The 20,397-nt window shown below is 40.1% G+C and overlaps 1 protein-coding gene and 1 long non-coding RNA gene across 7 annotated transcripts in view; one reads left to right on the top strand and one right to left on the bottom strand.

Annotated features, from left to right (window-relative positions):
* Positions 1-9,195, bottom strand: part of rc3h2 (ring finger and CCCH-type domains 2) — a 125,668-nt gene extending 116,473 nt beyond the window's left edge. For 3 of the 6 annotated variants that reach the window (XM_072565720.1, XM_072565725.1, XM_072565724.1), the window contains exon 1: positions 9,044-9,195. The gene's annotated coding sequence lies outside the window, so the exon portion shown is untranslated. Of the gene's footprint in view, positions 1-8,323; positions 8,345-8,414; positions 8,487-8,508; positions 8,808-9,043 lie in introns of those variants that run through there. The other 3 variants (XM_072565721.1, XM_072565722.1, XM_072565723.1) reach the window with 3 other exon arrangements.
* A 36-nt stretch (positions 9,196-9,231) lies between these two features.
* On the top strand, positions 9,232-19,037 carry LOC140469327 (uncharacterized). The gene is made up of 3 exons (XR_011956065.1): positions 9,232-9,343; positions 10,171-10,323; positions 16,863-19,037. It is a non-coding gene; the product is annotated as an uncharacterized lncRNA (long non-coding RNA).
* Positions 19,038-20,397: the final 1,360 nt, after the last annotated feature.

Genomic DNA, 20,397 nt, shown 5'->3' with positions numbered 1-20,397 from the left:
TATGGGAAGGCAAGTCGTGTGGAAGACATAATGAGTCTACAGAGGCATACAGATGGGTTAAGTAAGCAGGCAAAACTTGGTAGATGGAATATAAATGTAGAAAAATGAGGTTATGCACCAAGCAGGAAGAAAAGAACAGCTGATTATTACTTAAATGGACAACAACTCAAAACTGTAGCAGAAGTGAGGCCCTCTTGCATAAATCTTAATACACTCGCATACATGTTCAGCAGCTGTAGGAAACACAAATGGAATGCTCGCCTATATCCAAAAGGGAGTGGTATATACAAATAGGAAAGCATTGCTAAAACTATATGAGGTCCTATGTAGAGATCACCCAGGAGAGTGAAAAAAGTTTTGGTCCCTTTTTTGAGAAAAGATACTCTGGAGTCAGTCCCCAAAAGGTGCAAAGATTGATCCCAGGTATGGAGGGATTTTATGATGACAGGTTCAGTAGGTTGGGATTGAACTCATTGGGAGATTAGATGAATGAGAGGAGATCTTTTTGAAACAAAGATTCTTAGCAGCCTTGATAGGTTATATGCCCAGAGGTTGGTTACCCTTATGGGAAGAGGCTAGGACCAGGGAGCATAAACTCAGAGTGAAAAATCACTCAGGACAGAGATAAGGAGCAATTTCTCTCAAAAGGTAGTGAATCTGAGAAATTCTTGTTGTGTTGTTGTTATGCATATTCAAAACTAAGACAGGCAGATAGTTAAATCAGCGTTAAAAGAAAAAGGCAGGAAAGTGGTGTTGGGTATTATCGCAATAGCCATGTCTCATTGAATGGTCGAGCAAACTTGGCTGAATGGTCTATTTCCGCTCCTACATCATATGAAGGTGATAAAGGGAGAAACAGGATAAGGCTGGAGAGCAATTTTAAAACAAGGATAAAAATGTCAAAATCAAGATATCGCTCAACTGAGGGGTCAATGTAGTTCAGTAAGCACAAATGGAGGCAGGTAAGACACACTACAAAAGAATTTAACTGTCATTACTATTTTCTACATTTATTTTTACAAAACCTGATTGACAAGCAGCTTGTTGCAAGCTTTCATTTGCTGCAACTTATCAACCCCAAAACATGCTAGCTGCCAATTAAAGACAAAGGTCGGTTTTCATGATTGGTCTGGTTAGGACTGGAGTGGAATATCTGCAGGAGTCATATCTGGTTATTCTCATTACTAATTGAGAAATATCAGTCAACTGTGGGAATACACAAAGTAATTATAGACATCTACAGAAAACAAAATCACCTAGCTTTAACTTGTATAATCCTGTGATCCTATTTAACTTTTCCAGTATATGTGAAACACTTTGGACATTTCCAAACTATCACAACAGAATCAAGATAGCTAACTGTATATAAATATTTCAAAAATAAATTGGAGCAGCAGCACTTAAAGATGAAGGCTAATGTTTCCAGAGGAAAAAAAATCATTTTTGGAGCTTTGTTTACTTTCTGCAACTTAAAAGCTGAAAATCATTCTTGTTTAAAAATGTCTAGTTTATCTTAACATGCCGACTTGTTAAGATTAGATTAATTAGATTCCCTACAGCATGGAAACAGGCTCTTTGACCCAACAAGTCCACACTGACTCTCCAAAGAGTAACCCACTTGGACCAGAGGGCTGGAGGAAGATCGCCTCATCTTCCGCCTAGGAACCCTCCAACCACAAGGGATGAACTCAGATTTCTCCAGTTTCTTCATTTGCCCTCCCCCCCCCACCTTGTCTCAGTCCCAACCCTCGAACTCAGCACCACCTTCCTAACCTGCAATCTTCTTCGTGACCTCTTCGCCCCCACCCCCACCTATCACCCTCACCTTAACTTCCTTCCACCTATCGCATTTACAATGCCCCTCCTCCCTACCTTTTACCTTAGCCTACTGGACACACCCTCCTCATTCCTGAAGAAGGGCTCATGCCCGAAACATCGATTCTCCTGCTCCTTGGATGCTGCCTGACCTGCTGCGCTTTTCCAGCAACACATTTTCAGCTCATTACCTACCCTACGTTTACTCCTGACTAATGCACCTAACACTATGGGCAATTTAGCACAGGCAATAAACCTAAACTGCACATCTTTGGATGGCAGGAGGAAACCGGAGCACCCAGAGGAAACCCACGCAGACACGGGAGAACGTGCAAACTCCACACAGACAGTCGCCCAAGGTGGGACTCTAACCCGGTCCCCTGGCGCTGTAAGGCAACAGTGCTAGCCACTGAGCCACCGTGCCGCTCCCTTTAAATGTCCTACACTCACAGTACAAAATTATTTCTTGAGGGGGAAGAATAGGTGAAAAACAAAATCCAAAAGCATAGCAGAACTAGAAACAATGTGACATTGATCAACATTTCAAGTGTTATGTTGGCAGGTTTCCTGCCTCTCGACACTTATTCAGCAGGGACCAAAACAACATTCCATCACCACTGGATTGTATTATTTTGCTTTGGTGCAGAGAAAAAAACAAAGGTTAATTTTAAAACAACTCAGGTCAACAAATTCTACATTATGCACATTGAAAACTTGAATAGTTTAGTTCTAAAGCAAGTGTGTAATTTCAACATTTGGAAATTTTGATTTTAAAAAATTGAGGCAGACAGGTTTTGGTTTCAGTTCTGCAAATGTATCACTGTCTATGTTAAGTCATTTAAAAGAGTGTCCTAAATACCTAAGTTCCAAGAAAGCACATGGCTTAGTTAGTGCCCAGCCAGATACCTGTGATGTTAACTGATCAAGCATTTAGACTATTGAGTTTATCGCATAGAAAAGATAAATGATCGGAGAACACCAGTAATTTAGTTTGAGTCCAGTTCTGAAGAATCCAGTTTCTGTTTTATCCTAGCAAAAAGACCTGGTTCACAATTCATAACAACTTTAAGCTAGAACAGCAGGTTAGTTTGTGAAGTGTCCAAACTGCCAGCATAGACAAAGGTTTAGCCATCTGAACTAGAAAAAAAGTGTCATCAGGGCAACAGAAAATTAGTGTGTTAATAAAGAAGTGACACTTCACAGGGATTCAATACCTATAAAAGGATATTGCTGGGAAATAGTTGTTAATATAAATGGCAAAACAAATTTTCATCTTTCCAAGAGCTTATAACTTGTTTTGTGTAATAAACTTGCATTCTTCAGTTAAAAACATTGACAGTCTCATTTAAATACATTCAATGACTAACAACCACAGTAATCGACTTAAAAAAAAGGTATACTCATAATCTATCAAGCATGGTTTCATTCTGAGATGTGACTTATCCTGTATTACCATTAGCTGGGATTGTAAGGGCTTCCCTACAGATGTTACTACAAACTTATACAGGTGTTGGGAAACAACCTATGAGTTATTCAAAATCTGCTATATTCAAACTTTATTTCTAAACGACAAGTGGAGATCATAAATTTTATGTTCATATAGGGGCACCAAATCATGGCATTAAATGAAGCTCATGCCACTAAAATAGCACAGCCTAGCAAAAGAAACAAGAACTAAAGAATAATTTACAGACAATGTTGTGAAACTTGAAAGGGTTCAGAAAAGATTTACAAGGATGTTGCCAGGGTTGGAGGATCTGAGCTTTAGGGAGAGGCTGAACAGGCTGGGGCTGTTTTCCCTGGAGCGTCAGAGGCCAAGGGGTGACCTTACAGAGGTTTACAAAAATATGACGGGCGTGGATAGGATAAATAGACAAAGTCTTTTCCCTGGGGTCAGGGAGTCCAGAACTAGAGGGCATAGGTTTAAGGTGAGGGGGGAAAGATATAAAAGAGACCTAAGGGGCAACTTTTTCCACGCAGAGGGTGGTATGTGTATGGAATGAGCTGCCAGAGGATGTGGTGGAGGCTGGTACAATTGCAACATTTAAGAGGCATTTGGATGGGTATATGAATAGGAAGGATTTAGAGGGATATGTGCCAGGTGCTGGCAAGTGGGACTAGATTGGGTTGGGATATCTGGTCAGCATGGACAGGTTTGACCGAAGGGTCTGTTTCCATACTGTACATCTCTATGACTCTATAACAAGAAACAAGGTTATAAAGTGAAAGGAGAGTAAGCATGGCCAAAGAGAGGTTTTGAGGATTTCTAAACTGAGAAGTAGAAAGACGAAGAGCTTCCAGACAGGAAGTTTTAAAAAAAAGCAGAAATAAGATTACTATTCTAACCTGGGAATTGGAATAAAACAGAGAGGAAGAAATGCAGAGGGCCACATCGAGAAGGCCATGAACCTAATTTTGTAATCAACGTGTTCAGAAATGTTACCACACACCTCTGGAACAGGTGAGACTTAAACCCAGGTCTCAGTCCAGAGTTAGGGACACTACCACTGCACCATAAGAGGTCCTCTCAAAATCTGACTTGCCTGCTTTTAGATATTTTCAAAGGACATTACATTACACTCCTTTGGAAGAGGTGGGACTTGGTTCAGAGTTAGGGACACCACAAGACCCTAAGAAAGCCATGAAAACACAGACAAGGTGGAGTGAAGCTGTGGTCAATTCGTAAGATGAAGATAAAACTTTTTTGTTCAGTATTGAGAAAAGTTGGGCTAATGAGTGCTTTAAATGGACAAATGAGACTTTGTGCAGGACATCAGGCTGAATTAGGAAGAATTAAGGAGTGCTACTCAAGCAACTAGTGAGATAGAAAATTGAGAAGTGAAGACTTGAGATAACAGAAAGGTGGATAAGGGCTTTAGCTGCTGACAAATGAGGTGCTAAAATAGCTAGCTCCTATTTAAAAGGCAGGCAATCTTAAAAACCATATTAAAAAGTCACGATGAATTATGCTCAGATCTTAGACAAGGTGCTGTAAATCTATGTTTTGAATAAAAAGTTTAGAACCATTGTTATCACTTTCCACTTTGGCCTCTGAAACTCTCGAGAATTCTACTAGCTTAGTAGAGTTAGAACTGTATTAGTTCTTTACAACAGCCAATAATAAATATTTTGAAATGGAATACAATTGTGACTTTGACTCTTTGAAAGTTGATCTCCAGTGTACATTTATCTAATCTTGCATGCAATTACTGTATTGAGATGGTAATATAATGCCCAAATGTCAGTTACGTTGTGACATATTTTAGTGGTACCATGTTTGAATTAGGTTTGCCTTTATAAATGCCCACAGATCTCTTTTATATATTTTTAAAAAATCAGGTCATAACCTATTAAAAATACCAACCGGAAAGAAATTCATTGACATTCCAAGGTACAATTTTTTTTTTGTAATTGTACATTAACACTCATCACGTAGGTGTGTAATATCATAAAATCACAATGATTGACAGCCTCCAAAGCTGTGTAAGAATTAAGAATATATAGTGTACATTCAGAAATCAGGGTAATAAATTTATTCCAATTACCTCACATCCAATATACAATACTAATTCTGGACACAAGCATAAATTCTCAGCACAGACTAAGATTTTAGCACACCAACAATTCACTAAACTATTATTATTCAACTATTTCATTGACTATATGAAGTCACCATAACAACTATGAAATTAACACATTTTCACTTCTTAAAAGTCAACTGAGTACCTTCTAGGAAAAAGTTATGAAATTTTTATTGACCTATTAACGACACCTTACTAAGGTGAACATCTAATCAAAGCAGTTTGTCAGCTGTAAAAGCATAAGCAGGCATGCCAAAAAATATTAGAAAAGCTAACTTTCAATTAAACAGATTACCAAAGAATCAAGAGCTCTACACACTCAACCAATTATATAATTGGACCCACAAGACATCCAATATATGCAATTGAAAATTCTGCTCAAGGCATTATTCAAAACTGGCATAGGGATCCATGTTGGCCCATACTGACACAGACACAAATGCCCCACTGGGTTATGACCAAAGAAAATATTTGCTAAGTTTTCAGTGTAAAATTACAACCCAAACTAAAATGTATTGTAGTGACTAACAGAAACAAAATGGTTGAACAATATTTTTAATCTATGACAACGATGTTTTGTATTGTCCCCAGCTACAGTTGGCAAATAACTTTGCTCTATTACAATGGTTCTGATTGTTTATCAAAATAAAGTTACTATGTAATGCAGTAGTCATTTTGCCTTAGTATAATTACTTTAGATTTCATCTTCAGCGTGTTATTGAATTCAACAATCGATCTTACGAAGAAAGATTGAACAAGTTGGGCCCGAATCCATTCGATTTTGAAGAATGATCTCATTAAATGTACAAGATCTTGAGTGGATACCAGTAAGGTGTTTCCTATTGTATAGAAACTAGAAACAGTGGACACAGTTTAAGACACCGCCCTTTTAAGCATAGGAGGAAAAATGTATTTTCTCTTGGAAAGTTCTTCTCTTGCCCGGGTGAAAAAAAAAGGGACTCAGTCCCTGAATTGGCTTACACTGAGTTAGATAAACCTGAGACGAGCGAGTCAAGGGTAATGATAAGAAAAGCAGAGTTGAGACCATAACCAGATTAACCATGTTCTTACATCGGAAGAGAGCAGGTTCAAAAGGGCCCCATAGCCTACTTGCCTTCCTAGAACCAACTGGATATATGAATTCACACGAAGCACAGTATGGTGATTATATTACTGATCCAGTAATCCAGAAGCTTGAGCAAAAACCAGGAGAATGTGAATACAGATTCATCATCAAATGTTGTCTGAAAATTTTAATTCAGGGGAGATGGTGGTTTACTGGTATTATCACTGGATTATTAATCCAGAGACCCAGGTAATGTTCTGGAACCTGGGTTCAAATTCTGCCATGGCAAATGGTGGAATTTAAATTCAACAACAGAAAAAAAATCTGGAATTAACTGTCTAATGACCATGAATGCATTGTCAATTACTGGAAAATCCCATCGGGTTCATTAATGTCCTTTAGTGAAATAACCTGCCATCCTTACCTGACCAGGCCTACATGCGACTCCAGACCCACAACAATGTGGTTAGCTCTTAACGGTCAAGAAGACTGAACAATAAGTGTTGCCCTCGCCAGTGATGCCCTCATTCCTCATCCCATGAATGAAAAAATATTCAGAATCTTGAAATGAGGATTAGACAATCCATTCTGTTGGATTTTTGTGAAAACCCAACTGGCTCAATATTTTGTTTAAGAAAAGGAAATCTTCCACTCTTGCCCAGTCCGGTCTCCCAAAATGTAAGAGCCTCAAAAGTGGCCAAGCAAGCCACTCAGATATATCAATTCATTAAAAATATTCAGCAGTTCAAGGAGACATTGCACCACCCCTTTTCAAGGTAACAAAGGATGGACAAGTAATACTAAACTTACCAGCAATACCCAAATCTGAGAACATTTTAAAAAACTTCCAAATATAGTATTCATTAACAGTAAAAGAAAGATAAGAAATCTGCTAATCTGTAACTTTCAATTATATACCAATGCATCTAACTACTTACTAGTCACAAAGCAACAATTATGATTTGAACAGGAACAAAAACACAGACCAATGAAAAACTTTAATTGGTTTTTGCATTTATCAGATAAGCAAATCTATTACTACAAGCTGTATATTTTAAAATCAAAATTATTGTTTGTTCTACTTAATGTATCGTATGTAAAACTACTTAATATGACCAGCTCCAAGATTAGACATCTACAGCAATTGCATGATTACATCCTTTTTGTATAAACTTATTCATGGGAATGTGGGCGTTGCTGGCTTGGCCAGCATTTATTGCTCATCCCTAACTGCCCTGGAGGCGGTGGCGGCGAGCTATTTTCTTGAACCGTTGAAGTTCTTGGCCTGGCAGGACAATTAATGTGCAGTTTATTAGAGAGTTTGGGATTTTGACCCAGCAAAAAAGTGAAGGAAAAACAATATACTTTCAAGTCAAAATGGGTGTTTTGGTTGATCATGAACTAGCAACATTGTGGTGTCAGTTATGTTTAGACTACCTGCATAAAATATGATTGCTTTAAGCTGGTCATCAAGTTGACTTGAAACTAACAGAGCAGGTCTTGCAGAAACGATGCTTCCTATATTTGAACAGGGGAAGGGTGTGACGTGCCATCAAGGAAGCAACGAGGCAGGTCATCTGTGGTCACCATAATATTCAAAAGAGAATATATAAAAGTGAAGTAGTTGTGTTTTTTTTAAAAAGTCTGTGATGTAAAACTTGCCATTGAGCCTAACTAACTCGATTTAAAAAAAAAGAAAACCAGAAATGACACATGTCCAACTACTGTAAAAGTGCCAGATAGGGCAATGCTGATTGCAAATTTGTATGCGCTTATTGCGCAATTATATGTACTCAATGGAAACAAATAGCAACTACAAGAGGGCAATGTTTTAGTGCTAATTCTAAAGTAAACCACAAACCTAAAACGGTGTTTTTTTTTCGGAGGGGTGAAGGGACTGTCAAAACGTTCCTGATTATAGAAAATATAAGGGGAGCAGCTGTTTAAAGCACCTGGTTCCCTGAGAGTCGAAAGTAAGCTGCGTGATCGGACTGGGCACATTTCACAGAACGTGAAGCCGAGAAGATGATTTTTAAAAATGCCTACGGTGGACGCTCCAAAAGCCTGGTCCCTTTCTCCATCAGACTCCTGTCAGGGCAGCACAACACACCCACAGTCTCTCGGCACTGACACTTCGGGAAAACATGGCGATTACACTTGTCATCGTGTGTCGGGGAAGCCAGCTCCGGCTGCGGAAGCGAGCCGGGTCAAGCCCAGTCGTTCGCCTCAACCGCAAATTCTCCCCGGTGTGACATTTATTCAGTGCAGCGTTGGTGCCGAGATACTAATGACAGCGGGTTAAAGCAGCCTCGCGTCACAGCACAGCAAAAGGACTCGCTCCTCAACCTAATCTGACAGGCTTTCCTCCCACCCCACCGCGGCCAACAATGATTGACAGGGCTCTCGGCCAATCGCGGTGGCGCCTTCGGATGCAGGATCTGCCAACCACCAATCGGCACTTCAGGTGGGCGTGGCTAAAAGGGCTACAGCCAGTACGTTCGGTTGTCTTTGACAGCTGCTCCCCGTAAAAAGCTCGGGGGGGGGGGGGGGGGGAAATGAAGGAGTAAAAAAAACTCTTTACCTTTTCTGTAGGCACTAAGAAGAAGAAGTAACATCCATCTTTCCATCGAAGAAAGAAAAACTTTAATAAGTTAACTTCACAGAAGCAATTAATGGATACATGTAAACAGCGGCTTAACCGCGGGTCATAAAAGCCGATGGAAGGTCGAGTCGTTGGCGGTGCAGTGCTGCTCCGGCTCCGACATTTTGCTCCGGATCACGGCGACTCCCCGTTAGGGAGACCTTAACAGGAAGGGAGCATCTCTGCCGTGTATCCCTCCGCGCAACGGTCTCTCCTCACAACAAACACTCGGCTTCTCAGGTACGGGATCCTCCCCATCATTCGATTCCTAGGCTTTTTTTTTAATATGTTAAAAATAAACACTCCTTTTTTTCCCCCCACATCTCCTCTTCCTTCCCGGTTGCCGTTTCTGCATGCCACAACGCGTCGATTGTTGGGCTGTTCCTCTCACCCCGCCCCCAGTCGCTCTGCGTGTCATCGTTTCGCCGGGCTCTACTTTTCCGTGTTGCGGAAGGATGCGGCGGTGTGGAGCGGTCCAGCCAGAACGAGCCCCTTGTTTTTTTTGAGGTGGAGGTGACGGTTTGATGGGGGAGAGTCGCGGGAGGCGGTGGTTAGTGGAGACAGAAAAGGGGATAAAGGTAAACAAGATCCAGAGACTTCACATGGTCTTACCCATGGCCACAGCTGACACCAAATGTGCTCCCCACCCATTCCCGCGTTGTTTTCCTTCGTCACCAACGATTCGGACATGACCACCTTAAGTGAATTGTGTTGACACACTGAGGAGAAAGGCCAAAGTTGACTTAGTCCAGTTGTGTAATCACGCACACACTGTGATTAGAAAGTCAAGAGGTAGCACACCATAAACAACAATTTGCTTGCACCTCCCGAGGGCCACGGGACATTAAAGACACAATGTAAATGAAGTTAAAAATCACACAACACCACGTTATAGTCCAACATGTTTAATTAGAAGCACTAGCTTTCGGAGCGACGCTCCTTCATCAGGACAATCACCTGAGTGGAGAGAAAACAGGGTGAACTGATGAAGGGTCACTGGACTGGACGTTAACTGTTCCCTCCGCAGACCTGCTGCGTTTCTCCAGCATTTTTTGATTTTGTTTCAGATTTCCATTATCCGCAAGTTCAGGACAACCACCTGATGAAGGAGCGGCACTCCGAAAGCTAGTGCTTCTAATTAAACCCATTGGACTATAACCTGGTGTTGTGTGATTTTTAACTTTGTACACCCCAGTCCAACACCGGCATCTCCGAATAATGTAAGTGAAAGTTGTTGTATCTAGCAGGGATGCTTTCAAATCGCCCAATCAACCGCTACGAAGTGAATAACGAATGTAGTGTGAAAAACAAAGAAATCTGAAACAAAATGAGAAAGTGCTGGAGAAACGCAGCAGGTCTGTGGAGGGAACAGTTAACTTCGATTCCAGTGACCCTTCATTAGTTCACCCTGTTTTCTCTCCACTGATGTGACAGACCTGCTGAGTTTCTCCAGTAGTTTATTTCGGTAATACAATTATTCTGTACTTTAAAAGGATACTGTTTTACAACTTATTCATTTATGGTAATTATTTTATTAAAATTACAACATTCATTGAAGTATCAAATGTGGACATCTTTGCAGCAGAAAATCAAAGTGAAATAAATGAAACATCACAATATTACCAGTATATAATGAACTCAATTTTACAGTAATCAACTACATTATTTATGTATAATAATTGTATTATAAATAACCCATGTGTTGGTGTCTGCAGGATGACATTTGCTGTGCTGAGTTGTTGGTGTCAACTAGCACCTGCTGCCAATACAAACAGAATAAAGTATAATGCAGAAAAAAACAAATAACATGTATTAAGAGTAATAACATGAAATTACTTCAAGGCAGAATGTAGTCTTATTTCAGAAAATTCATGTTTTATAATGGTTTATTTTAGACAGCATCACCATTAAAATTACTTAAATGTTAATGTTATTTGCATACAATCAAGAAATAAAAGATTAGAATAGATTACCACCTGTACTCTTCTCATGGGGCATTAATACAAGTCTCAGTACAGCTTACGACAGAAAAACACCGTTTGAGACAAAAAAAATGCAAATGCTGAAATCCAAGGTAGACAAAGCAGGAGGCTGGAAGTACACAGCAAGCCAGGTAACATGAGGAGGTGCAAAAGTCGACGTTTCGGGTGTAACCCTTCTTTAGGACTGGGGTGGATGGCAGGGGAGCTGTAGATTAATGGGGTGGCAGGGGCAGGGTGAAGTGAGGATAGGTGAAGACAGGTAGAGGGTACAACCTGGTTGGTCAATGGGAAGAATGAATCCAGAGGTTGATGGGAAGGGAGGTTATTCGAAATTGGACAATCTAATATTGAGTCCTCCAGCCTGTCAGCTGCCCAGGCAGAAGATGAGGTGTTGTTTCTCCAATTTGCAGTTTGTGGCAATGACGGAGGTCATGTCAAAAAGGGAGTGGGAAGGGGAATTAAAATGGGCAGTAACTGGGAGGTCCGGTCAGCCCCTGCAGGCCCAGTTTAGGGAATAGTTTGCCAAGCACCTCTGCTCTGATTTCAGTGTCAGGAATTTATGTCTCGTTTCTTGGAAAAGGAGAGAATTATGAGTAGCATAGGTAGCAACGAGTAGGCTGGGAATTTAATGAGATGTAAATACATAGCTTAAGGTAATCACCATTCTGTAGGGACATTCTGAATCACTAAGTTTATGGGAAAAATTGGGAATATTTTTCTTGATGTCAAAATTCTTACCATATTTTCTCAACTTTTCGCCATTGATCATGTCACTTCAGTGAGGGAAAATTCAGCCTTTAGTGTCTGGAGATATTTAACTCTAGCTGCTAAAATTAAAACTCTGCACTAGTTATCAGACATAGGATAATGTACCTCTTGGGCTGCCTTACAATCATGCAAGTTTCCTACCTGATTTGCTGATAAACCTCGTATACTTTGTTAGCAGAACTTCCAAGACATCAACCAGAGGCTACTTAAAGTGGGATGTCCATCCCAAAGCAAGATTATACTTCTTTCTGACTCATTTTGCAGAGAAATGGCAGAGAAAGAAAGTGACTCAGATTATACCATTCCTAGTACTGTGAAATTGCCTTCAATGTCCCACTCCAAAATGAGAGGTCATGGGGAGTAATTCTTTTCGAACCAACTCAATGAAGTTACAAACATCAAATGCATCAGGCAAGAATATGACTTCAAAGAGTTTCACTCCCATAATCAGTATAGAGTGCAAAAAGCACCTCAGGTGGTGACCTCAGAATAGTGACAATGGTAAATATTCTTTATATCTCCATCTTTCTCAGCATAACAGTTCACACCTCCATCACATCCTTTATCACCCAAAAGAAGTCCATACCGTACCACTGCTCATGTGAAAACATGCTTTTTCATGCTTCAGTATCCAGTATTCCCACTTTCCCTTTTTTCTCATGTTTCCTTCCACGCATCAAACTGAAGACATCGCTTTCCATTCTGCATTACCCCATCCTGAATCCAATTACATTCGGCATCTTTACAACAAAAGCTTTCCAACTATGTTCTGTGAGACATGCACTAACACTGTCACACTTCTTTCTACAGAACAAGTTAGCACCAAGTATAAAAGACAACAGTAAGACTGAGAAATGACAAATCAACATCATGAATCTCTTCAAATTGGAGTAGCAACTGCTGCAAATCAGCAACCTTGCCAGAGCTGTCAGAATAGGACACAAAATTTAAGGTTCTGCCTGCTTTTGAGATTTTGCTGCACTCACTTAAGAACTTGAGAAAAACATCAAGTTGCATTTCAACGTTTACAATCCAGAGTCGAGAGTGTGTTGCTGGGAAAGCACTGCAGGTCAGGCAGCATCCAAGGAGCAGGAAAATCAGCATTTCAGGCTAATTCCTGATGACAGGCTTATGCCCAAGTTGTCGATTCTCCTGCTCCTCAGATACAGCCTGACCTGCTGTGCTTTCCCAGCAACACATTCTTGACTCTGATCTCCAGCATCTGCAATCCTCACTTTCTCTCAATGTTTACAATCCTCCAATGTACATTTCTCAAAGCCAACCCCTGTCTTTTTTCAATTTCTTCTTGGTCATTTACAACAGACATAAAATTGCAGAAGATATGAGAAGAAAATGGAGGAGATACTATCGCAGCATGTATTACTCTCACTAACAAATAGAGGTTAGCACTCATGGGAGGGACAGTGCAGGAGACAACTCTTCAGAAGGAAGGGTCTTATTGCAGCTCTTCTAAGGAGGAATAAAATATGGACTTAAGTTAGTAAGTAAAATAAAATCTATTTGCTCCATGCATGCAATTACATTAGATATTTGCAGGCAATGGCTGAAAGTATGGAGGAGTTTGTTTCCAGGTTTTGTCAAGGCATCTCACATAGCATCAGTACTCTATAGTCTGCCTTGGAAATTATGACCAGCTTCATTGATGCTGCAGTGACTTCTGCAAGGCTCTTTCTTACAAGTATATAAAAGGAAGTGGTTTTAAAATACAAGTATGGAGTGCTAATTGGGTTGGCTTGCATCCAGCAACAAAATAACGATATCAAATAATATCAAATATTCCAAAACTCATGTTGATATTACCTAATTATGCCTTCTAGCAACTTGCTTATAATCAAAGTTAAACTAATGAGATTATAATATCCTGATTCTAATTTATCATTGTTCAGTATTAATGCTAGTCTTAATGGTCTTGTATGCACAGGTTACATGACCATTTAACAATATTGACCTCTTCATCAGATTTTAGTCTATTGTCACATATTTCATTAAATGTTAGTAGAAACATCTGCCATTGAACAATAGGATAAAATTGGAGTGAAATAATATCTTCAATAAATTTTCTTTTTCCTCACTGTCATTGTGATGCCTTCTGTCATATAAGATCTCTACCAATGTTGCAGCAACACAGTCAGTGTGTTATTACTGCTGCGTTTCCTGCTGAGGAGGAGAGTTTTCTTTTTTGTCTCTCCCCCTTGTTTCAGGTAGACTTTTTTGATTTTCTTGATTGTTTGTTGTGGTTATTTTTTCTGGGCAAAAACATCACAGGCCTTCTTGAGGGGGCCCAACCCCGGACTGGGAGACCTGGGTTCAAGTCCCACTTCCTCCAGAGGTACACAATAATACTTTGAAATAATGTTGTGAAAGTATGGGGCTGGGACCCAGATTACTGACCCAGTTTCAAAATTCTGGCCCATGTCTTAATCCAAACATTTGAGCCAAAAGTCCAAGCAAGAAGGTTTTGCATTTATTTGACACCTTTCATGACTTCAGCTCACACCAAAGTACCCAATTTACAGCCAAAGAAGATGGTTATAAAGTGCAGTCATTATTGTAAAGTAGTGCTACAATCAAGTAGTTTCTCATTGGTGCTACAATAGATTTTGCATTTTCGTAGTACAAAAATTGAATTTTTAAAAGTTAGCCCAGGGATAATTTGATTCCTTGAACTGATGTTTGTCAAGGGGCAAGTCATTTTACACTTTATAATAGGAATAGTACTTTATTACCAAATATATCAAATGTCTTTCGAGCTTTTTAAACATCCTTCTAAATTTTTAAAATGAATAGTATAATGCTATGAGACATAGGAGCAGAAATTAGGCTTTTCAGTCCATTGAGTCTGCTCTACCATTCAATCATGGCCGATAAGTTTCTCAATCCCGTTCTCCCTGTAACTTTTGATTCCCTTAATAATCAAGAACATATCTATATCGGTCTTAAATATACTCAATGACCTAGCCTCCACAGCTTCTGTGGCAATGAATTCCATGTATTCACCACTCTCTGGTTGAAAAAGTTTCTCCTTGTTTGTTCGAAGGGTCTTCTCTTTACTCGGAGGCTGTGCCCTCAGGTCCTACTCTCTCCTGCTAATGGAAACATCTTCTCAATGTCCACTCTATCCAGACCTTTCAGCATTCTAAGTTTCAGTTAAGTTTCCCCCCCCATCCTTCTAAACTCCATCGAGTATAGACCTAGAATCCTCAAAAGTTCCTCATTGGTTAAGCCTTTCATTCCTGGATCATTCTTGTGAACCTCCAAGACCAGTACATTCTTCCTGAGATATGGGGCCCAAAATTGCTCACAATAATCTAAATGCAGTTTGACCAGAGCCTTATAAAGTCTCAGAAGTACATCCCTGTTTTTATATTCTAGTCCTCTCAAAATAAATGCCATCATTCCTAACCACTGACTCAACCTGCAAGTTAACCTGAAGAGAATCCTGGACTAGGACTCTCAAGTTCCTTTGCACTTCAGATTTCTGAATGTTCTTTCCATTTAGAAAATAGCTTTATGCTTATACTCTTCCCACCCAAGTGCATGACCTCCCACTTTCCCACATTTAATTCTATCTGCCACTGTTTTTGCCCACTCCTAACCTGTCTAAATCCTTCAGCAGCCTCCCTGCCTCCTCCATACTACCTATCCCTCTACCTTTGTATCATAAAGAACAAAGAAAGTTAACAGCCCATGAACAGGCCCTTCGGCCCTCCAAGCCTATGCCGATCCAAATCCACTGTAAAAACCTATTGCCCAATTTCTAAGGATCTGTATCCCTCTGCTCCCACTCACTCATGCATCTGTCCAGATGCACCTTAAATGAATCTACCATGCCTGCCTCTACTACCTCTGCTGGCAACACGTTTCAGACACCTACCACCTTCTTCCAGGTGTATCCCCTTTAAACGTTTCACCCCTCACCTTGAATGCCTGACCTCTCGTTATTGAATCCCTTACCCTGGGAAAAAGCGTATCTCTATCCACCCTGTCTATACCTTTCATGATTTTGTAGACCTCAATCAGGTCCCACCCCTCAATCTCCTTTTTTCTAATGAAAACAATCCTATCCTACTCAACCTCTCTTCTTAGCTAGCACCTTCCATACTAGGCAACATCCTCGTAAGCCTCCTCTGTACCCTCTCCAAAGCATCAACAACCTTTTGGTAATGTAGCGACCAGAACTGTACACCGCATTCTAAATGCGGCCAAACCAAAGTCTTGTACAATTTTAACATGACCTGCCAGCTCTTATACTCAATACCCCGTCTGATGAAGGGAAGCATACCATAGGTCTTCCTGACCACTCTATCCACCTGTGCAGCCATCTTTAGGGTACAATGGACCTGAACTCCCAGATCTCTCTGCTCATTAACTTTTCCCAAGGCTCTTCCATTTACAGTATAGTTCGCTCTAGAATTAGACCTTCCAAAATGCATCACCTCACATTTGCCCGGACTGAACTCCATTTGCTACCTCTCTGCCCAACTCTCCAGTCTATGTTCTCCTGTATTCTTTGACAGTCCCCTACACTTTCTGCTACTCCACCAATCTTAGTATCATTTGCAAATTTACTGATCAGACCACCCTCTTCCAGATCATTCATGTTTATTACAAACAACAGTGGCCCCAGCACTGATCCCTGTGGAACACCACTAGTTACCTTTCTCCATTTTGAAAAACTCAAATACTACTCTCTGTCTCCTGTTGCTCAACCAGTTCTTTATCCGCCCAGCCCAGCTAGAACGCCCTGCAGACCATGTTTCACTTTCTCTCCATTAGTTTACCATGGGGAACCTTATCAAAAGCCTTACTGAAGTCCATGTATATGACACCTACAAACTTAGCCAGAATACCCTCAGTTCCTTCATCTGGATTATTAATGTATAGAGTGAAATATTGTAGTCCCAACACTGACCTTAGTGGGTCTCTACTAGTCACTGGCTGTCATCCTGAGTAGGCTCCTTTTACTTTGACTCTCTGCTTTCTTCCAGACAGCCAATCTTCTATTCAAGCTAGGAGCTTGCTTCGAACATCATGGACTCTTATTCAGCAGTCTCCTGTACAGCACCTTGTCAAAGGCCTTTTGGAAGATGAGATGGAAAACTTTCATTGGCTCTCCTTGGTCTGATCTGCTTGTTACCTCAAAAAATTCTAACAGATTTGTCAGGCATGACCTCCCCCGATGAAACAATGCTGACTTTACCCTATTTAACCATGCACTTCAAAGTTTTCAGAAATCTCATCCTTCACACTCCAAAACCTTACCACCAACTGAGGATAGGCAAATCAGCCATTAATATCCTGTCTTTTGCCTAACTCCCCTCTTAAACAGTGATTTTCCAGCCCTCTGGGACCCTCCCTGACATCAGTGATTCCTGAAAGATCACCACTAATGCCTCCACTATCTCTTCGGCTATGTCCTTCATAACTCTGGAATATAGTGCATCTAGTTCAGGTGATTTATGTGCCTTTCAGTTTTTCTAGCACCTTCTCCTTGGTTACGACAACCATACTCACCTCTCTGTGCCACCATCCTCTTTCACCTCCCCCCCCCCCCCCCCAATTTTTGGGACGTCACTCACGTCTTTCACCATGAAGACTGAGACGAAGTACTTGTTCAGTTCCTCCGCCATTTCTTTGTTCCCCATTACTACTACTCCAGTGCATTTTCCAGTGGCAGAATGTCCACTTTTGCCTCTCAAGTTTCATTTTACATCTGATTTATCTTAGCATTTCTGAAATTTGTAATTGCAAACCCACACTCACATAATGTTCCTAGCCTTAGCAATGCCAAAAAAATCTATTTGTGCAATTAATCTTAGAAAATAAACAAATAATCTCCATTTAGATTACAGACTCCTGAATTTTACAAATGTTGCATGTAACTCATTAGCCTCTTCACATGCTTTGTTATTACCAATATGAAACTGCTTATGCTTTCCATTCACTCTCTTAGGTGTCCTAGATATGTTTAGTTTAGCTCTGAGATTTTGAAATCCCTAACGATTTCATTGCAACTCCCTGCAGCTATCTTATTTGTCTAAGTAACTTGTTATGTATTTGTTTGCCTTCAGCTAGCAATTACCAATTATGACTTATTTGTCCTTATTAATTTCTAGAAAAATTGTTGCTGTCTTGTCCCCCCTCCATTAAACATTGCTAAAATGAGATGCAAAGCAGATAGAACCAAGATTGACAGTTTACTGTCCTGCTGCCAGTCTTGGCATGACCAGGCAACACATCCCCATGCTACATAAATTGGTGTGTCTTTTTTTTAAATCTGCTCTTTGCATCCTAGTTCTGATGAGTGCAAGTTGAAAAGCTTGGACTTTGTGTCTCCTTTTAGCAATGTTCTGTGCTACCATGCAATTATTTATACCTTCCTCAATTGTTAGTGCCATTGGAGAATGGTTATTAAATTTGTAACCAATAATAATACTTCTCTACTATGCTTAATAAGTCCCTTTTTACAAAATGTTATGCTTTTTTCTGTATTTTGCACCAGCCATCTGGTTATGAATCATTTAAAAATACAACTAACATTATTAATATTGCTACCTTTTCTTCAAAAAACTAACCCTCAAGCCTTTGACATTAGCATAGGGTGATTTTATCTTATCCTTCAGACCTTTCTAATCTGTACAAGTACATTTTCTACAATGTGAGCAAAAAAAAAATGATGTAAACTGGGTCTTATTGGGGTCAGTTTGGCTTTAAGGTGATGCATCTAGTGAGGGGAGATGAGGTTGAAACTGTAATCTGCGGTAATCAAAAATCCAACATGAGTTAGATCAGAAATTCCACAAGATGCTGTTGATTATCTCAGCATCTTACCTAATTTAAGGGACGTATCACAGCGGGCTAGAATTTTTCTAGATTCGTTCCAGCTAATCCTTCACCCCAAACTAAGCATACACTGGGAAGTCTTCCAATGTAACGTACTGCTGGAAAGCACGGTTGATCACACTTGGATCGAGTATAGGAGTTGGGACATCATGTTTGAGCTGTACAAGACATCAGTAAGGCCATTTTTGGAGTACGGTGTACAGTTTTGGTTGCCCTGCAAAAGCACACATTTTTAAGGAAACCTAGATACTCAAAAAAAAAAGGAGAAAGTGAGGACTGCAGATGCTGGAGAATCAGAGCTCAAAAATGTGTTGCTAGAAAAGCGCAGCAGGTCAGGCAGCATCCAAGGAGCAGGAGAATCGACGTTTCGGGCATAAGCCCTTCTTCAGGTTCAGATTCTCCTGCTCTTTGGATGCTGTCTAACCTGCGGCGCTTTTCCAGCAACACATTTTTAAGCACTCAAAAATAAAGGACCAGAAGATTATGATGATAGGGTTAGAGGGAATAGATTAGGACTTAAACATTAACATGGATCAATTGAGCCATATGGCTGGTCTTTCTCCACTAATTTCAGTGTAATTAATCTCAATTACTTTTTCACGTACAAAGCTTTCCTCCAGCATAGTTATGTGCAGATTATCCAGCTGAACAAACAATAGTGACAAATTCCTTCCTATGCTCTACATTTTAGGGATACCCATTGATACAATTTATGTGGCTGTTTTACTTGGCCCACAAATGACATTATTGGTTTGCCAGCAGCTTCAAGGAAACTCCTTTTCATCTGGGCCAATTTTGCTCAAACACTGCCGTTCCACTAGTTTAGTTCTGTCTCTCACCATGAGGGTGTTCATAGTTTGAATTGTATAAATCCCAAGAATTTCGATCCCGCCACAATTAACTGCAGTGTGCTGAAGCTTTGATTTCACAGTTGTCCTGTATTATTGCAATTCTGTGATGTGGTTACTGACTTTCATGAAAACAAAAGCAGCAGCAGTACATCTATATGGGTGACAGATCAAATTTTGCACTGCATTAACAACTCCATCTGTTTCACAACCATCCCTTAAACATTTTAAACCAGGTAGTCTGGTCCAGTTCCTCCTATATAGTTTATACCAGATTGGTAGAGTTATGAAGGCTGCTCACGAACAACAGAATGAATTGGATGTATGTAAATGGATAGAATATTGGCATTAAATTTAACACAAACAAATATAATAAATGCTGGCCTTTCCAGTACTGCTCACATTCAAGGAATGAATATAAGGCTACACATAGAAAGACAAAATGAATTACATGTCTCCTATAAATGGCTTCAAGATAACTAAGGATGAACTTGAAAAGAAGCCTATATTTTAGGAACCTTGATATGTCCAAACACTGTAAAACAGCAATCAATGTACAGAAGAGAGAGTACTTAGCTATGAAGTCAAAGCTGCACAAACAATATTGGTTACCTTTTAGACAAAAAACTTTCATGACAATATCCAATTCCTGCTAAAAAAACAGACTAGAGACTCTCAAGTTCTGAAGGCAATTCAGAGAGGAACCATACTGTTGATTCCCAGTATCAGAGAACAGAATTATCAGGAAATATTCTCAAAACCTTGGGCCAGATTTTCACATGGCAGTAGAGGTAGGTCCAGAGATAACTGTGCGAAAATCACCATAGGACAA

The sequence above is a fragment of the Chiloscyllium punctatum genome, chromosome 49 (genome assembly GCF_047496795.1).
Source record: "Chiloscyllium punctatum isolate Juve2018m chromosome 49, sChiPun1.3, whole genome shotgun sequence".
Lineage (NCBI taxonomy): Eukaryota > Metazoa > Chordata > Chondrichthyes > Orectolobiformes > Hemiscylliidae > Chiloscyllium > Chiloscyllium punctatum.
This window is presented reverse-complemented; position numbering and strand designations above follow the sequence as displayed.